The sequence below is a fragment of the Myodes glareolus genome, chromosome 8 (genome assembly GCF_982192425.1).
Source record: "Myodes glareolus chromosome 8, mMyoGla1.1, whole genome shotgun sequence".
Classification (NCBI taxonomy): domain Eukaryota; kingdom Metazoa; phylum Chordata; class Mammalia; order Rodentia; family Cricetidae; genus Myodes; species Myodes glareolus.
This window is the reverse complement of record NC_142033.1, coordinates 83,860,787-83,879,211: the sequence shown is the minus strand read 5'-3', so window position 1 is coordinate 83,879,211 and position 18,425 is coordinate 83,860,787. Positions and strand designations below refer to the sequence as shown.

The following is an 18,425-nucleotide window of genomic DNA, read 5'->3' as shown; positions in this document are numbered from 1 at the left end:
AAAAGACAATTGAAAATAGCTGGAGATGTCATATTTGATAAAAGACTGTTATCTAAAATTTGTGCAGAATGCACAGCACTCAATCGTGAGAAAATAAACAGCTCAATTAAAAAGTGAATCAACAGCCCTAACAGATAATTCATCAGAAACAATATGAAGATTTCAAATACGCGTGAAGAAGCATATTCCACAGCATACATTATCAGAAAATATAAGTTAGTGTAAGGGGATAACACTGCATTTCTCTCTTAATGATTAAATTCCACAACAAACAACTAATTTCATAGATGTGAAACCACAGAAACTTTCATTTATTGTTGATTGTAATCTTTGTGTAGTCATTTTAGAAGCTGTTTGTAACAAAACTAAGCCTATTGTTATAATAGGGGATGTAAAGAATTATATATTTTTCCAGTAAATCTCCTGATGAGATGAGAGTTGGTATACTAGAATAAGACTTATCACACAGTTCTGACTAATTCATCTCATAGCTATATCTATGCATGCAGGTTTATAAAGAAACTGATGTATAAAAATGAGACATACTGTAAAATCCCAACACATGACACTCCATAAAAAGAAAACAATAAATACTGTTATCATCTGGTTAAAGGTGAGCATGGGTTGAACTGGCAAAGGCAAGGCTGAAAGTGTGAAAACTCTTGAATGATGATATAATGGTCAATACATTTACTATTTCATTTTCCAAACCTATAGAATTGTGAAGAAAAAGAATGAGTTTTAATGTAAACTATGGACTTTAATTATAATGCCTCAAAGTATGTTAATTAACTGTAACGAATGACCACTCTAATAGGAAATATTGATCACAGTGGAGACCATGCATGATTGAGGCAGAAGGTACATGAGAAATCTCTGTACTTTGCCCTCAATTAAACTCTGAAAATAAATCAGCTGTGTCAAATAATCTTTAAAATAAAAAAGTATTTTGTAGGAAGGACATATATTATGTTGATATAATCTATGTTGTTAACTATTCTATTTGTTATTTACATATCAAAACTAAGAAACATTTTATAATTAAATCAAATGGTGACTACACCACGATAAAGTTTTAGAGTTTAAAAATTATTTCATTTGATAACACAATATAAAGGGGAACTGGAAGTAGCCAAGCTGAAATATACTTGAATATTCAAACCAGAAATCAGTAGCAGCAGTTTGTTCTTTGCTGTGAATTTATAAGCAATGACCTACATCTGGAACATGTTCATATTTTAGGTATACATGTCCTCATCAGGAAGTTACACACGTTTTATATTTAAATACTTATTTTACAATGTAATACTCATTTTCAACACTCCTTTATCCTCAAATTATTCATGAAGTAATTTTAAAGATTTTCAGAAATGTATACATGACAACATTATTCCTAGAGTTAATGTTAATGCCTGCTTCTTTTGGTGAAGTAGAGGTCAAGATGGTCCTTGTAAATAATTTTTGAACAAAATTACTCAAGAAATAGAGGACAAAGGTCCTATTCTCCCTATGGAGCCTGATAGACTCAAAGCAAATGATATGAACAAAGACAGTGGGGCATGTCTGACACAAATTGTCACAAGAAACTCACTGGAATGAAAGATAAGAAGCAGGTTATGTTTTCTATGCAATTCTACTGCCAGAAACAAAGTCTCTGAGTCCTCATTTTAAAAAGTGTAGAAGTGGTTGGTATTAAAGCACACAGGGCTCATCCCTGAGTAAGACTATTGATGTTGTGTCTCTGCCAACAGCCTGAATGCCATCTTTTAGCACCATAAAGTTAGCTAGAAAGGAAAATGTCTTCCAGTCATTTTCAGAGTAATTTTCTGTTCTGAAATTATAGTGTATGAAGTTTTCAGCAACAGAGTCATAACTTTTAGTTATGATAGGTTACCACTAGCAATAGCAAAAGCTTCTGTGGCTTTAACTGCTTTTAGAGGATCTCTAACCAAAAGTGATAGGGAGGTTGTCCATACTTTGCAGTGAGGTTTTACAGTAACAATCAGTGTCTCTGGGAAGAACATTAACCAGTCATGCAGGGATCTCTATGCAATCTCTACTCGTAGCTGAGGAGCTATAGGTAGATAATTTGATGGCTGATACAAAAGACAGTCACTTTTTGGTGTTGATATGTTGCTGTGATTCTGTTGATCTAGTAGATAGCTACATTCATGAGCATATGGGCAGAAATAATCAGACTTGGTGGGTGCTAAAAAAATTAAGAAGTGGGCATGCATGTTCTGGGGAGTTTTATGTATTAGAAGTGAATCATGTATTTTTATGATAAAAATACACTATATGAAGCCATGCAGTTTTTTTTTCTGCTAAACCATTGAATCAGAAAGATCTCTCTTAAGGGTGCCACGACATGCTGCCAGCTGGAAAAAAAAATGCCACTAAACTTTAGTTTTTTGTGTCTAGAATTCCTTTCCAAGTTTTCCCAGGTTTCACATGGATTTAGTCAGTACACGCTGGTGCACCAATTTATTGTAAGAAAGCAGCTTGCTCGTTCCCAGCTGTCCAGAACTGAAATAATCACACAGAGCTGTATTAATTATAACACTGCTTGGCCTAATATTTTATGCCTATTTCTAGCTCACTTTTATCTCTAAATTAATCCATTTCTATTGTTTTATATTTTACCAAGAGGCTCTTGGCCTTATGGCAAGTTTCCAGCTGGCGACTTGCTCCTTTCACCTCTGGCGGCTACATGGCATCTTCCTGACTCTGACTCCTTTCTTCCAGCATTCAGTTTAGTTTTCCCCATCTAGCTCTGTTCTGTCCTGATATAGGCTTAAAACAGTTTATTAATTCATTAACCAATAAAAGTAACACATATACAGAAGGACTTCCCTTACCCCCTGACAAGGAAATCTACCTCAGTGGGTGAGGTGACAAGACATTCATTGGATGAGAAAGAGAGAGATGATGATGATGAAAATGGTGATGGTGCAACTGGGAAGAAGAAGGAGGAGGAGGAGGAAGGAAGGAAGGAAGGAAGGAAGGAAGGAAGAAGGGAGGGAGGGAGGGAGGGAGGGAGGGAGGGAGGGAGGGAAGAAGAAAAGAAGGAAGGAAGGAAGAGAAGAGAGACAGAGAGAGAGAGACAGAGAGACAGAGAGAGAGAGAGAGAGAAAGAAAGAGAAAAAAGGAGGACCAAAAGTTCAAATAGACCCTCCCTCTGTTCCAATATGTGACCTGATTCCTAAAGATGTTTTCCCCAAAGAACAAGAGAGTGAATACCCACCCAAACAAGATGGGCAAACAGCTGCTTGGAGAACTATAAGTTATGAAAAGAAAGCATTAGATCAGCCTAGTGAAGAGACTTGGAATGACATCATGGAAGCTGCAGAAGCTCATCAACAAGTTAAAAATTATGTTATGAGCTGTATCAAGCTGGAAGACTGTTCTCAAAAGCTAACAAGAGATAATTGATTAAATGCAGGCTTGGCATTTCCCACTGGGTGTTCTCTCAACAACTGTGCTGTACATTATACTCCGAACACTGGTGACACGACAGACTTACAGTATGATGAAATCTGTAAGACAGGCTTTGAAGCACATATAAGTGGCACAATAATTGTGCTTTTATTGTGACTTTTAATCCCAAACGTGATATATTATTACAAGATGTATAAGATGCTACTCATACTGGAATAAAGTGTGCTAGGATTATTGTTCATCTCTGTGATATTGGTGAAGCCAATCAAGAAGCTATGGAATTCTATGAAGTAGAAATAGATAGAAAGAATTATCAAGTGAAACCCATCTGTAATCTAAAGGGATATTTAGTTGGCTTTTATAGAACATATGCTGGAAAAACATTGTGAAAGGACAGGTGGCTATAAGAATGGAGGATGGAGAGATGTATGCCATTGAGACCTTTGGTTTCCAAAAGAAGGTGGAAAATATTTGTCCATAAGAATAGCCTGTAACTCACCACACGTCACATGGGAGGTAACACAGATCCTGAGCACCTTGAGGACTAGCAGTCAGTTCTGGATGATGAAAGATGTATCTAATCGACACCTGTCATTGTAGAAGGCAAACATTTAGCTGCTGTTGAAAGTCTGACACTGCTTCCTTTTCTTCTTAGTCATAAGCAATATTTCAAAATGTAAATGTTCTGTCAATCTTAGTTTGGAGCAATCCCAGAGGCAACCTGATGTCATGTATCATTTTTTTTAAAAAAAAAACTGTAGCATATTTTTTACCCCTCTCTTAGTGCATTATCTTTAGCTTTGTTTGTTGACTCATTTTTTCACAACTAAGCTATTTTTCCAACCTAGTACCTGGTCCTCAGTACCTAAGTAATTGGTCTCTCTGTTTTTCCTACCTATAGTCTACCTTTGGAATATCTTAAGAGAGTAGGAGTTTTATAGCTATTTGGTAGACAAATAGAAAGGCTCTTGATAGATTAATGCATGTTTATGTAGTCATTTAAGATAGCTAACTTTCTGACTCTTCTCCAGGTACAAGACAAAGGCTTGGAGGATGTGATGAGCTTTTCCCTGCTATAGGTGATTAGTCTGTGGGACTTTATATTTCCTACAAGAGGGTCTCTTGATACAAGAGCCAATCAGCTTTCCTTTCTTTGTCTGCTTGCAATAGCCCAATTCAGCCAATTCTGAGAGAGAAATGAAAGCTATTTTACCCTCAAACATACAAAATTTTGAATTTCACAGACATACTACAGATTTCTTCCTTACTGAGTTAGTCATTCTCTTTGGGTGCCTTTCTGTGTGTATGTGTATGCTTCTGTTTTCAATGGCACTTGCCTGTTACTTTTACTGCCTATTTATTAAGTTGTGAAGAAAAAACATGTATTCATGCCACCATACAAAATGTCACCATGAAGGTATCAATCTTATCCTTTCTAATGTCTTAAATTAAATCAAAACATGAATAACTCAACTTTATGTTCCCTTATAGGTCAAAAGATCCCCTTATGTTTCACTCCACTCAGTATCCATCACAAAAGTTTTGTAGGCATCTCATCTTCCTTTCTTACTTGTGGTAACTATTATGTTTCCATTTTGACCACTTAAATTTAATTGAGCTTGAACTTAATTGTATAAGCCCTTTGAATATATTGCTAGTCCACCTAGGAGTTGAACTGATGATTCCTTAGGTAAGTCTAAATAAATGCTACCATATTAACTGCCCATTTCACATTTCTTCTCTCCATGAAAGTGTTTTCTATCCACTTAATCTCAAAAATAAAATAAAATAAAACTCTCAAAACCTTTCATTGCATATCTGTCCATCAGATTTCTCTTTTCTTCCCTTCATCGATAATAGGCTTAGAAGATTTTCATTTCTTTGACTCTTCTTCCCTTCATCTATTACCCGAGCCCAGAAAGAAAATTAAAAGGCTGGTACAAATGAAATATCTGTGAAGTAGATAGATGTGTTCACTTCATCTATTTTCCTTTATTTGGCTGCATGTATTTGCAATTGTAAACTAAGGAAATGTGGACCATTGTTGCATTTGTTAAAGAGAAATGGATGATGCTTCTTCATTGTAAAGATTACAAAGCAATTTTTCCTGATACAAGAAAAATTTCTAAAGCTTCTGCCCAAAATGCTAGCAATATATTAGTTTAGACTGCTTTCCTTCTCTTATCCAATATGCAGAAAAAGCTTCTAATACAGTGTTTTTATCAAAATTGCTGGAAATTCCTCAATTTGGAGATTCTAAAATAAATCAGCTTTGTTTTACATTTTTAGACTGGAAATAAGGCAAAGGAATGACTAAATAAATACATAGCTAAGAGAAATATACAACTAAAGGAATGGATGGGAAAATTGTTGTCTGGCATAAAAAACACAGGACTGGGTACAGAATAAGTGAGAATAGAGGGCACTTACTAGCCTGACCTCCCACTGCAGGAGATGGCACTTAACAAGAAAACCTTATCTGTGTGTTGCATTGTAATTCTCTGCATTCATTTACCACCCACTTGTAGGAGCAAGAGCAGGCACATCCATAAAGTATATGATTTATCACAACGTCACTTTTATTCCTTCTAAAATGCAAACATAAGGAAAGCGCAATAAACATTTTCTAAATTATGTGTGAATGTATAAAAATAACCTGTAAATCTCTCGGCTTGTGCAAGAATGTGTTCATATTTTCCATTGTACACATTTTAAAATCTATGCCTACTTTCCTCTATTAATTCATATGATTTACATGGAAAAGATATTAAAAGTTGGAACAAAGCCTTCATAAAATAAAATTAGCCAGTTCATGTGTATGTAACTTTTGTTGCTGCTATGAATTGAAAAGTAAAGTGCCCAGCCCTCAGCTTCATCTGAGCTAGGCTTGTACTCCTGTGAAGTTTTCTGAAGTGCTTGATCTCTTTAATCTCTTTTGAAAGGCTCTGTAGATGGTGAAAGCCCCACAGGGTATTTCAACATTTGAGTACATCATTTTTCTGCCATTCATTTTACCGCCTTGGTATTTATTGCTTGCTCATAATTTCCTTTCATCTTTTGGAAGGCTTTTTGTTCTTCCATGTCTTACTCTACTTGTTTCATTCAAGCTCTATAGGTGTGATGAAAGTTTCACATCAAATCTTTATTTTCTTCTGACTTTATGTGGATATAAAATTCTCAAATCACAATTTTCATTTATCATTCAATTTTTCAGAATTTTATCAGTGATTATTATATTTACTTCATTTCTAATCCTGTCTCTTTCCCCTCTAGTTCTTCTACTGCCCCCTTCTCCCTCTCATTATCATAACATCTGGTTTAGTTATTGTATTCAAAAGTTTTTCATTTAATTTACCTACCAACCACAGTTTCCCCTCTCTCCTTCTTCCCATTCCCTCCATCCATCTCCCTTTGGCACCTCCCCAACCACTCCTCCTCTATCTCTATTCATAAATGGTAGGCCTCCCATGGGGTTCAACAAAGCATGGCATATCAACTTGAGGCAGAACCAAGCTCCTCCCTCTGCATCAAGGTTGTCAGAGGCAACCCAGCATGGGATTTGGGTTCCCAAAAGTCAGCTCAAGAACCAGGGACAGGTCCTGATGTCACTGCTAGGAGCTCCATGAACAGATCACACTACAAAACTGTCACACACATGCAGAAGGCCTAGGTCAGTCCCATGTAGGCTCCCTAACTGTTGGTTCAGAGTCCATGTGCTCCCACAAGCTCAGGTGATCTGCTTCTGTTGGTTTCCCTGTCATGACCTTGATCTCTCTGTCTCTTCAGCAGGTCTCCAAGAACTTGGTCCAGTATTTGGCTGTGGATCACTGTATCTGCTTCCACCAGTTACTGGATGAATGATCTCTGATGACAATTAGGATAGTCACCAATATGATTACAGGAGAAGGCCGTTTCAGGCAGCCTCTCCACTACTGCTATAAGGTAGTTGTGATCTTCGATTTGAATTTTTAGGCGTTTCCCTGGTACCAGTTTTCTCCCTAATCCCAAAAATGGCCCCTATGAAGATATCTCTTTATTCTCTCCATTTTTTTCTGTCCCCCAACCTGCCCAACTTGATTCCTCATGTTTTCATACCCCTATACCCTCCCTATCTCCAGCTTGTTCAGGAGATCTCTTCTATTTCCCCTTTCCAATAAAATCCATTTGTCTCCCTCAGCCCTCTTTGTTACCTAGATTCTATAGAGCTGTGGGTTCTAGCCCAGTTGTCTTTTACTTTACAGCTAGTAGACACTTATGAGTGAGTAATGTTTGTCCTTTTGAGTCTGGGTTACCTTATTCAGGATGAATTTTTTTCCTAGTTCCATCCATTTGCTTACAAATTTCATGATGTTATTGTTTTTTACTGCTGAGTAACACTCCACTGTGTGAATGTACCACATTATCTTTATCCATTATTCAGTTTAGAGATATCTTGGTTAATTCCAGTTTCTGGCTATTATGAATAATACTGATATCAATGTGGTTGAGCAATCCTTGTGATATGATTGAACATTCTTTGGATATATGTCCAAGATTGGTATAGCTAGGTCTTGAGGTAAATTGATTCCAAATTTTCTGAGAAAGCACAATACCAATCTCTAAAGAGGCTGCACAAGTTTTCATTTCCACCAGCTGTGGAGGAATGTTCCCCTTACTTCACTTCTTCTCCAGCAGAGCATGCCATTAAAGTTTTTGATCTTAGTCATTCTGACAGGTGCAAGATAGTATCTCATAGTCATTCTGATTTTCACTTCCTTGATGGCTAAGGATGTTGAATAATTTTTTAAGTGTGTCTTGGCCATTTGAGAATTCTTTGTTTAAATCCGTACCCCATTTTTAATTGAATTATTTGGTATTTTGATGTGTACTTTCTTGAGTTCTCTTTATATTTTGAAGGTCAATCCTCTTTTTGATGTGGGATTGGTGATCTTTTATCATTCTGTAGGTTGCTGTTTTCCTTATTGACAGTGTCCTTTGCCTTACATAAGCTTTTCAGTTTTAGAAGGTCTCATTTATTAATTGTCAATCTCATTATGTTATTTTCAAATATGCATATACATATACTCTTTCTCTCTTTCACACACACACACACACACATACACACACTACATCAATTTAAGTTCATATATTCATGACTGACCACTTGGAATTGGATAACCTATCAGTGAGTTTCTCTTTAGAGAAAAAAAATTGTGGAAAGGGGAGCACAAAGATTATAAGAGCTAGAGGACCAAGGTGTCTGTTGAATAACATGTTTTAAACATGACAATGTAGCATCCATGTAATACCAACTATATGGTTGTCTAAATAAGACCTGAACATTGACAATAGCAGTAGACATGACAACACAGACAGGAGAAGATTGGGAATTTCGTAAGGTCCCAACTTTAAAGGTAGAGCTGCTGACAAACAACAACTACAAATAGAAGGAGAGTTGCATTTTTATTTCTAACCTTGAATCTGGACTCTAATGTTCAGTTGGAAACTGGTGCCTCATTGTTTTATGAATGTGAAAGGACTTTTTGCTTGAAGATTTATATATAATTGTAAGTTTTATTCATTTTAAGTTAATATTTACCAAGATTTTCTAGAAATTATTAAGACTCTTCACAATGCATGAATGAAGGCTTTTTTTATTTTTTTTTATTTTTTTTTTTTTAAATCTTTTTTTTTTTTTTTTAAGTAAATTTTATTAAATTATAAAAGTTTCCATTTCCATGAAGGCTTTTTTTAAACAAAACATCCTTTCTTTCATCCATGATTATTGTTGATGAGTGCATGATTTTCTCAAATTCATTGCCTTTCCAAAGACCTTTGATCATCCATGCATTTCTAGACTAGAGCTGGGGATAATTTTCTCTTCTGTAGATTTGCTCATGTCTGACCTATTCCTGTATTGTGGTAAGAAATTGATGATGTGATCAACACTGGTTGTTTCTATTTGCATGTAATTTAAAACATGCCTAGGTGTTGGGTGGGAGGGCACTAGACCACCTGTGACATGAAGGCAGAAAGGAGGCTGGTGGACGTGGAAAAGGCACAATGAGCTTCACAGGCAGACTGAGAGACAGCAGAGAGAACAGGATCAGTGAAAATTTATGTTAAAAATATATTCAAAATTATTGCTTTGGAGATTGATTAAAACAAAATATCACAAAAATGCTATCATGTAATCCTTATATCTTTCCTGTCCTGTAAGCAGAAACTAATACTTTGATTTTCAAGGTTTCTATTTAAGCTGTACTGCTTGGTGTCAAACAAGATCTTAGGCAGAGTAAAAGCAGGCATTAATTCAGAAAACAGCAACCTCTGCCCAACATTGTACAGCCAAGAGGAGTCATGAGCAATAGTATTAAAAAACACAGATACAGGGTATAGTAGATAATAATAAATGTTAAATAGGGTAACTGCTGTTTCCTAACAAAGTCAGAGGATTGGGACATTGGATCATGCTATGTTTGTCAGGTTACTGCATGACTTTTGCAGTTTGGACAAAGAGAACTATGCCTCACAGTGGACTTCCTTGTTTCAAGGATCACCATACCAACTATGTTCAAATGAGATTGAAAAATGTAAGACAGAGTACTGAGTGGCTAATCATACTTGATGGCAATTAGTTGAGAGCTGACTGATGAATCAAAAAAATAGATTATGGCAACAATAATATAACAAAAAGTGAGCATTTGGAAAATGGTAAATGTAAGACTATGAGTGTAGGAATGATACATCTTAGGTGACCTATATATCTGGAACAATTATTTTAACCCATTTTCTTTGTCCAAATTTTGAAAGGCAGACTAATTAAGCCAGTGCTCATGACACAAAGGTGTACTTGTGTTGTTAAGGAATGGGTTCACTGGCTCACTGCCATGCTGACTCTGTAAACTTGTTATAGTGGCAAATGTTTCTCTTTGACCTTCACCCAGCACCCAGTGGCAATCATAAACATGGACAAGTAAGGGTTAGGGAGGAGAAGTTATAGGAATGCAGTTTTTGTTTGTGTGTCTGTTAGTTTCCAGGCTTCTTTAAGGATCATTAAAAGATTCATCACAACATTTCAAAGCAAACAGATTTCCCTTTTGTAATGCATGTTTTGTTTGCCTTGAGATTTTGCTTGTTTTGAGTGGAAGGTATTAGGGATCAAACCCAGGTATCAGTCCACAGTAAACAAGCAATTTACCTACTATTTGAGGATTTTATGCTTATTTCTGATGCTGAGTTTACTTTAGAAAAAATTATCTGGAGCATTTCACATCAACATACAAATGTTTCTAGAGAATTCAATTTAAAAAGTCCCTAATCTTGTGGACCATGTCACCAGGGTGGCAAGATAGAGGACTAATCCCTCCTCTGTCAGAGCACACTCTGCCTCCTTTCTTTCTGCCTAAATATATGCCTGAATATGATTTCTAAAATGCCTGGGACTGCAAGGAAGATGGAGCCATTGGCAACCTGACTTAAGCAGAATTTTCTCTGTTCACAAAATAAATAAGCTACTGAACACCACCCTAGAACACTTCATGAAAGTTACCCCTATGTTTCATTGTCTAGGCCATTAAATTTTCATAAAGAAATTTAGCAATAGTTCCAAGAACACGTAGTAAAATGTAAACACATGTCTTAGTTATTTTCTATTACCTTTACAACGTTTCAGAAGCAAAACAACTTACAGAAGGAAGTGTTTATTGACTTCCACTATTCCAGAGTGTTAGAGTCTGCGACAATCATGATGGAGAACAGACAGGTAGACATTTCAATAGAGCAGCTGCTGAGAACTCACATCCTGATCCACAAGCATGAGGCAGAAAGAGAGAGGATTAACTGGAAATGGCATGGACTGTTGAAACCTCAAAAACTCACCCATGTTAATACACCTTCTCCAACAACACCAACCCTCCTAATCCTTCCCAAATAGTTCTATCAACTGGAGAACAAGTATTCAAACATACGAGCCTACGGGGGCCATTCTCATTTTCTCATTCAACGTACCATCCTTCAATATCTACTGAATTAACATTCCATGTGGTGTATCGCACATGGAGAGAAGGTCACATTTTCAACCACTCTGATAAGGTTCTGTGACTGAAAACTGGACAAGTATGAGTTTTGGAACAATTTCATCTCTGAAACAGTACTAAAAAATTTTGGATTGTTATATTTGACTCTTGTCAAAGATCCTAGCTTTGCCTGGAAAAATGTAAAATGGTAGTTAGTTTAAGAAAGTCTTTATTCATAACTTTAACATCATGTTTTATCTTATGCACCAATATCAGGCCATATAATATTAACCCTGAGTAGCTTATCAAGATATTTGAAATCTTTATTAACTTCACCTCCATTGACTGAGGATCCTGAGATATTTTTTCTAGCCTTAGGTCTTAAGAACAATTCAACTGAGTCCTCCCCTTGAACGATCTACAAGCTAAGTTATTATCTCTTTGCTAGTACAAACACATTTATAGTAATGATGAGGCAATTATTGAGTGACATATACCATTCTTATTTATCTCTTAATCAGGATATGTATATATATATATATATATATATATATATATATATATATGTACACACACACACTCACACATATGTGTGTGTGTGCGTGTGTGTGTGTGTGTGTGTATTTGTCCTACCAAGGCAGCTCAGTTAGTATCTACTTAAATGTTTAGCTGTTTAGCTACAAGTGGTGATTTAGCACAAATCCAGATCAAGTTACTGAATCTGGACAAATGATAAAGGCATTTTGCTAGTAGGGTGCCCCACTGGTGACAAATATTAAGCAGAGACAGAACGCAAAATAGGTTCTCACTGAAATGTAATTTGGAATCTACATTAAACTGAAAAGTTGATTACAGATACTTGGTAGAATTATAATTCCAACTAACTGTCACTAAAGAAAGCATAGAGCCCCTCATATCATATGGCAGATTAACTATTAAAACAGATCAGTACTATGGAAATTAGAGATAAATGAAACAATAGTAAATGGATACATCTGAAAAGTTGTCCAAATATGTTGTGTTGTGCTAGAAGAAAATGACTAATTTGTGTTCAAAGGCACATTTACTGCTCAGAAAAGAGATAGAGAGATCATGCGGAAGTCATGTGTATGTACTTATTTTCTAATTCTTTTTGTGAGTATACTTTATATACATGGGTTTTTATGTGTTGAAAGAAAGCATTCAGTTCTCACCTGGACAATGATTAGTTTGTACATGTTGTTTCATTGTGAGTTGTTGATGCTGTACTCTTTTGGCATTTTTGAGAGGTCTACCACCTAGCTCCCAAATAAATCTCTCATGGAGTTGGAAGCTTATTATTACTTATTCATGCCTGGCCAGAGTTTGGATTATTTCTTACCAGTTTTTCAAAACTTAAATTAACCAGACTACACTTTCCCATTGGGCTTTTCCTTTTCTTACTTCTGTATAGCTTACTTTCATTCTTACTCCATGCCTGGCTGGATAGGTGGCTGACCCTTGACTTCCTCCTTCCATTATTCTTTTATTACTTTTCCTCTTCCTCCTTTCTCCTTTTATTTATACTCTCTGCCTGGCAGTCCTGCCTATTTCTCTCTTTTGCCTCGCTGTTGGCCGTTCTGCTTTTCATTAAGCCATCAGGTGTTTTAGACAGGCACAGTAACACAGCTGCACAGAGTTAAACAAATGCAACATGAACAAAAGTAACACACCTTAAAAATAATATTTCCCAGCAGTGCCTTTTCAAAGTATCTCCTTCAATTCTCAAACATGCAGTCACAGCAGTTCCACTCTCACTTGACCATAAGGCCTTTGAGCATGTTTTATACATTTTGTTGGCTCTGTCTAGACATTTACAATTTTGTTGCTGATGTTCTGTCTCTGGAGTTATACCACTGTGCTTGTTCTTTGTGTCCGGAGTTACATCACTGTGCTCCCCAGTCCTGCTCTCGCTGCCTTCATTTCTAGGGAACAGGTCCAAGAAGCTGCATGTAGCCCATTAGTGTGACACAAAACTTTCCAAGAAACTTCAGAGAGTACAATTTTTCCTAAACAGGTTACTGCAGATCTATTGACAGCTGTTTGAACCATAAAAGCATTCTACAAACTTTATATCAACTAACTTCTTTGTTTTCATTGTGCAGCTGTGCAAATGTAATATGGATAGAGTAGGATAAAAATTCATAAATTACCAAGGGGTGTTGTAATACTCCATCAGAAAAGTAGGTGAACAAAGAGAAAAACACAGATTTGATTATCAACACTAATGGAACCTATTAGAACACACAGTCACACAAACATGAACACACACACACAAGTACACACAAATACACACACATATGGACATTCACACACAAACACTGGCAATGAACAAATAAATATGAATGAAAAAAGGAGGATGAATTGGGAAATAGAAAGGATTAATACAGTTAAAAGGGTACAGAATCAATTAAATAGGTGACTACAACAAAATAAGTAATGTAAGTAAGACTTAAAAAATCACATTATTACATTAGTGTGCTGACCAATTTTTTTCTTAACTTGACACAATCTAGAACAGTGATCCTCAACCTGTGGGTTGCAATCCCTTTGTGAGTTAAACAACCCTTTTACAGGGGTCTCCCAAAGCCATTAAAAAACAGAGGTATTTGCATTATGATTCATAACACTAGAAAATTAGAGTTTTGGAGTAGCAATGAAAGTAGTTTTATGGTTGGTGGGTCACCACAACCTGAGGAACTGAATTAAAGTGTTAAAGCATTAGAACATTTGAGAATCACTAGTCTAGAGACGTCTAAGTGGTAGTAACCTCAGATGAGAAAATGACCCCATCAGATTGGCCAGTAAGGAAGCCCAAAGGCCTATGGGACATTTACTTGATTGATGATGATTGATGATAGATGATTGGTGATCGATGTAGAAGTGCCCAGAGTACTGTGATCAGTGGCACCCTTAGGCAGATGATCTTAGGAAGTAAGGACAGCAAGCTGAGTGAGCCAAATGGAGCAAGCCAGTAAGCAGACTTCTGCTTCAGTTCCTGCCTTCACCAAGTTTCTCTCTTGAGTCCCTGTCCTAACTTCCCTTAGTGATGGACTGTGATTCCAGAGATGAAATAAACCCTACTTACCCAAGTTGTTTTAGGTCATGGAGGTTATTGAAGCAATAAAAACCCTAAGCCAATTAATACATTCTGATAAAATGTTTAAAATAAAAAATATTTAGTGTAAAATGATTAAAGAGATTGAAGAACAAGAGAAATAAAAAATAATAAAAGCAAAAAATGTCTACTATGAAATCAACTTTGCTTCTGTAGGTAAATTCTATCTATCCACAAGTAGTAATGTAAAAGAAATGCTAAAAGGCTAAAAAGGCAGACAATTTGTATGTCTCATTTTAGGTCATGTGTCCTTAGTATTAATACATGGCCTCCCTGAGCCTCTTTTTCTCTTACATAAAAGGAACATCTACAGAATTTACAGAATTTCACAATAGAGTTATGACAAACAGGAAGTTAGTCAAAATACCTGAAGTCTGTCAGCAGCTAGATGCCACGGGGATGTGGCCTCCACATCGGTTTTTTGTTATTACTTAGTTCCCACATGCTTGGCATGGCTGAACAATGGAACATATTCCAAGCTATTAACATACTCCGGCATGATTAAAAAGTTCCTCTTACTCTAAATCCTGTCTTTAATAATGTTTTAATTATGTGAAGTTTCTGCCTATGTGAATGTGAGTGCAGGTATCAGCAGAGGCCAGAAACACTGATTGCCCTGACGCTAGGTTTACGGTCAGGAGTGAGGGAAACAGTGTGGTTGCTGGAATTCTAACTCAGATTCTAGGAAAGAGCTGAGCAATGAAGAGACACCTATGTCACGTTTATTATCTAATATTCCTTTTGAACAACCGTCAAGACAAACAACTCTCAGCCCTAAAAATACTGAGACATTGGATTTTTGCAAATTAGTTCACAGTCCCTGGAATTAAATTTTATTTAGCTGTTTGTATAAGCATTATATTGTGCTCACTGGCGATGTTCAGTTGAGGTAGTTTCCCCCTTTTTGTTTTGTTCCAGGTCCTGGGAATCAAGTACTGCTCAGGAGTAGTTACTTTGCCTACACAGGTAAGATTGTTTAGTTGGACTTTCTGCAGAGACATGCAGTAGCCAAGCTATAACTCATGCCTTTTGCAAACTCACCTTGGCTAAATGTTGAAACTTCAGCTAGATTCTTCCTGCTTTACCAGGAAGAACAAGGCTAACAAAGGGGTCATCCTGCACACATCAGAAGCACACCATAAAAGAACTGATCTTAACAGACCTTGGCTCCATTATGCCACTAGTGTTGCAGTTTTGAACACCCTCCTGCTTTACAGACTCTCCAGGAAAATTGTGGGAAGCAATGCTCTAAAAGCAAGACCTGGTTTAGCGTTATTTGGAAGAGTGAAATAGGTCAACTGCCTCATGAATATACCACCTTCCTTATTAACATACATACTCCTCCTATAAAAAACGACCCCAAGGTTTCCTGCTGCTCTCCACTTCACTCTGTAGCCTCTGGGATGTCTTGGGATTGTCCTTTGACTTCTTTTGTGGCAATAGATCTGACTTCCTGTGTTCCTCTCTTCATCTACTGTTGAATTTTTTTTTCTGGGGAAACCCAGACTCCCCTGAACTCCTGGGTCAGTTATATGAACAACACAAGGAAGAAACCTTAACACTACTTGTCAAAATAGAACATTCCTGTCCACTCAGACTTTGAACATGGTCTCACAATCAAATCTTGCATTCTGAAAAGCAAATAAAACAGAAGCAGAGGAATATTTATGTGAAAGCATTATTTTTATCAGTTTTAGTCACTATTGATACTGATTATATGTTTTTATAAGATTTAAGTCAAGTTTTCATCTGAACAAATTAGCCATCAGTTTCGATGCCTGTATCTTTACATGTACTGGGGGTTACACAAATTCTGAATCATTGACTCCAGAACACATGGCCCATTCCCTGGTTTTGAATGGCAGCTCTGCTTTTCACTTAGCATAGACTCCTGTAACTTACTCTTCCACTCTATGCAAAGAGCAAAACACCACTTACCTAATATCTTGTTTGCTTTCTCTGTGGCTGTGATGAAAACTGAACAAAATTATTTTGTGAAAGAAAACTGCTTATTTGGCTTTATTCTTTTCATCATTTGTCCTTATCATTGTCCGTCACTGAAGGAAGTCAGGGCAGGAACTCTAAGCAAGAACTGAAGCAGACACCTCATTAGAGCACTTACTGAATAATGTATATGTCATATATAATATATTATATATAATATCTTTAAATATGTCTTTGTATTATCACAACCTTGACCTCATTCCTTAATTCATATTCAATGAAGCCGGACACTAGAGGAAAACATACTGAGTTATGTCCATCTTACATCTACAGTGAAGTTACAGATTATTTGATGTAAAGACAGTCATTGAGAAACATTATTTCAGATGCTTGTTCCTAACCAGAGAAAACCCACGCTTTTTTTTTTATTTTCCTTAATCCAAAGAGAGAAAGTGCCAGATAAACATGCAGAGTGGAAACCATTGATGAATCTATAATAATGGGAACTAGCACTGTAATAAAATTTCAAACATACATATTTCAAATTAGTCGATCTCTGTAAAACTTGACTGTGAAACTTTACATGACAGCATTATTTCCTACATATAATTTTAGTCGTAAAAATAGCAATAACTACATGACACAACTATTAGTGTCATCTTATTTTGCCCAGAATAACTTCGAAGGAAAAGCACTTGGAAACTAAGGATGGATTGGGTGGGGTAAGTCCCACAAACAGTATCCCCAATATAATTTCATTTTTCCTTTTATAATGTTGTTATTAATAACTCTGTATCCAATTAACTTTACCCATATATTAAAGGATTTGTGACATAGACAACTCTCCATCAGTTATCACCCAAAGTAGAGTAATTATCCTTTCTTCAGTAGTCCTCTACCCTCAAAAGTGTCTCTAATACAGAATATAATAGAATATAGGTTCCATGAAATGAGAGAAGGAAATACTCAAGATTAAAGGTTTAGATGAAATAAGAGAGTTGGGAAGAGGAGCGTGTCATGACTGGATTAAACAGAATTAAGGATACATGAAGAAATCTCTTGCAAATCAAATGATTTGTAAGATGATTTCAAAAATACTGCATGGCTGTTTCTGACTGACTTATTGGAGTCTTATCAGGCTCCTGCTACATAGGGCTTCCAGAGCGTGGAAGCTGCTGTTAGAGAGTTCTGCCAACCAGTGTCCACTCACTATTGTACAATGACTGGACCTTTGTCTTGCAGATTTGAACCTACTGCTGAGCCATTTCTCCTTTAGAAACCACAGTAAAGAGATCTAGGAAGAAGACAGACTTCATCGTGAGGTAAATCTACACAGCTCTCTGTCTTATTTCAGGCTTTGCGCCAATGGCAAGTCCAACCACAGCCCTGCAGGTGGCAAGCAGTCTGGGGTACTGTGGTCCACATAAAATTTTAAACTCACTTAAACCATTATGAGGTTTATGTTTTGCCAGTTTGTAACTTGATTGTATAGTTCTATAGTAAACTTTGTAGGTTGCACAGTTTCAAAAGATTTTACTCCTAGTTAGCCCATGAATTTCTACTTCCAACTGCTTTTATGTGAAGATACTTAAACTTAAGCAACAAAGTGCAATTCCATGCATAACCCAGATATGTCTTATTTATCTGGAAATTTATTGATGGTCCTGAACAATGTATATATGTGTAATATTTTATTTTATTGGGATGGCTATTTCACTTATTTAAAATTCAATCTGTTTAACATATGAATAGCACTAGAATTCTATAAAAGTGTGTGTGTGTGTGTGTGTGTGTGTGTGTGTGTGTGTGTGTGTGTGTGTTGGGAAAATGTCAGGTATAACTTCCCTCACAAAACACTTAGCAGTGAGCACTCAGATGGCTTCAGACTCTTTGTCATAGTGAAGATATAG

General features: G+C 36.4%; 1 pseudogene; it reads left to right on the top strand.

Annotated features, from left to right (window-relative positions):
- The window catches only part of LOC125401173 (methionine aminopeptidase 2 pseudogene), a 28,167-nt pseudogene extending 24,248 nt beyond the window's left edge, over positions 1-3,919 (top strand).
- Positions 3,920-18,425: the final 14,506 nt, after the last annotated feature.